Genomic DNA, 1,884 nt, shown 5'->3' with positions numbered 1-1,884 from the left:
ATATTATTGCGCTCTAAGAAAGACTAAAGAAGAGGCATACGGAGAAACATAGGGAGACTTGTCGGGCTGATGGAGAGTGAAGGAAGCAGAGCCCAGAGAAGTAGACATAGTGACTTCAGGTCTGCAAGTGATGACCACACTATGGATAGCATTAGCTCAATCTTTGCCAGCTCCAAGCCTGAGAGGGGATGGGCTTCAAAGGAAGATGTCCCTTTTGGTATGTGGACAACCTGGGAATTCCCAGAAGGCTGAATACCGCAGTTCTGTAAACGCAAGAGGCACCTGCTCCCTCGAGTCTCACCATCCTCCCATATCCTCTCAGGTGGCAAGTCCTCTCCAACCTCCCTTTACAGCATCTCTCCATTATGTCCCTTTCTCTCCTCTGATAATGCCACCCCCCCTGATTCAGGGCCCCACCAACTCATGCTGGATAACTTCAATAGCTGCTGGGGGATCTCCCTGCCTCCCATCTCCTCCTCCAGAAACATGGTCCATTCAACTTGAAACTTGGTCTTCACAATGCCTAGGTCTAACCATCTCCCCTGCTCTCCTTTCCCTTCAGTAAACTCCAGATGCTCCATTTGACTTTTTTTTCTTGCAAAGTTTTTATTATATGAATTAACAAAATGTATTTTTTTGCCCAGTATTCTCCAAAACAAGAAGTACTATAAGAGGGGCCAGGGTCACTGGACAAATTCAGTTACAGCAGCATGATGAATAAATGAATTGTTAAGAGATCAGTAAATGAAATGTGTCAATTTACAAGGGATAAGCAAGATATAAACCTGGTGAGATCCTGAGACAATTTAGTGACTCATCAGGACTTAGAACACAAACTTAACTCACAATTTCTTTCATCTAATCCTTCTTAGATTATATTCCTCATAGAGATCAATTATTGAAATAACTGTACCTGACTGCAAAACAGGCTAAATCCCATCAGTGGAGTTCATTGCTACTTTCCTCTCATTTTCATTGGTTAATAATGTGATGGAGCAGAGGTATTGGATGTACAATCATTTCTTTTCCCAGGGAAGTCAGAGACTCCACAGCATGGCAACAGCTTTGCAGATGCCTGCCCACATCATGATAGTTGAAATAGCAGAGTCCTGCAAAGGTCATGGCTGAGAGCATCAAGAGACTTGCATGGGCTCCTTTCACCAACTTGTCACCATGAACATAGTCAGTAATAACCTGTCCAAGACCCCAATGACTATGAAGAGAGAGAACTGCAGCCAGTGAGTAATCCATCACAGAGCTCGAGCATAGATAGGCAGCTGGGATCAGACCCAGAAGCAAGACACTGACGGCTCTCTCACTAGTCCAATGCAGAGATGCAGCCTTAGAGTTAGAGCGGCGGCTGGCAGACAGGTTGATGGGCCGTCCTCCGGGCGCGGGTCAGTCCGGCGCTGCGGGCACAAAGGCGGCCCAGGAGCAAAGCTCGCCCCCCCCCAGGTGCCGCTGAGAAGATTCAGGCACCCAAGAGCTGCAGCTGCTGCCAACGCCATGTCTCTCCATTTGACTTTTAAAGGCTTTCCTAACCTAGCCCCCTCCTCTCTTTCCAGGCTTCTTATATCTTCCTCCACCATGACCCCAGCCTCCTGACTGGTCCTTCCCCAAGGCACTCCATCTCTTGTGGTTGAATCCTTTCTCTGGCACTCTCAGGCCTGCAGAAGGTTTTCCTTCTGTATCTCTCCCTCCTGACTTCCCTGGTTTTTTTCATGTGTCAGCAGGAAGGTTTGGCTGGTTTCCCTTCATCTCCATACCTTTCCTCCCAATCTATCCTATTCGTGTCTTCATACATTGCTGTTGTGAAATTTCCTTCCTCTCCTCAAGGACTGGGCTTGACATTATTGCTCTTATTGTTGACTTCCTTTGTATCCC

General features: G+C 47.1%; 1 pseudogene; it reads right to left on the bottom strand.

Annotated features, from left to right (window-relative positions):
• Positions 1-752: 752 nt before the first annotated feature.
• On the bottom strand, positions 753-1,508 carry LOC141515995 (succinate dehydrogenase [ubiquinone] cytochrome b small subunit, mitochondrial pseudogene; annotated as a pseudogene).
• Between the last annotated feature and the right edge of the window lie 376 nt (positions 1,509-1,884).

Source organism: Macrotis lagotis, chromosome 3 (genome assembly GCF_037893015.1).
Source record: "Macrotis lagotis isolate mMagLag1 chromosome 3, bilby.v1.9.chrom.fasta, whole genome shotgun sequence".
Classification (NCBI taxonomy): domain Eukaryota; kingdom Metazoa; phylum Chordata; class Mammalia; order Peramelemorphia; family Peramelidae; genus Macrotis; species Macrotis lagotis.
This window is presented reverse-complemented; position numbering and strand designations above follow the sequence as displayed.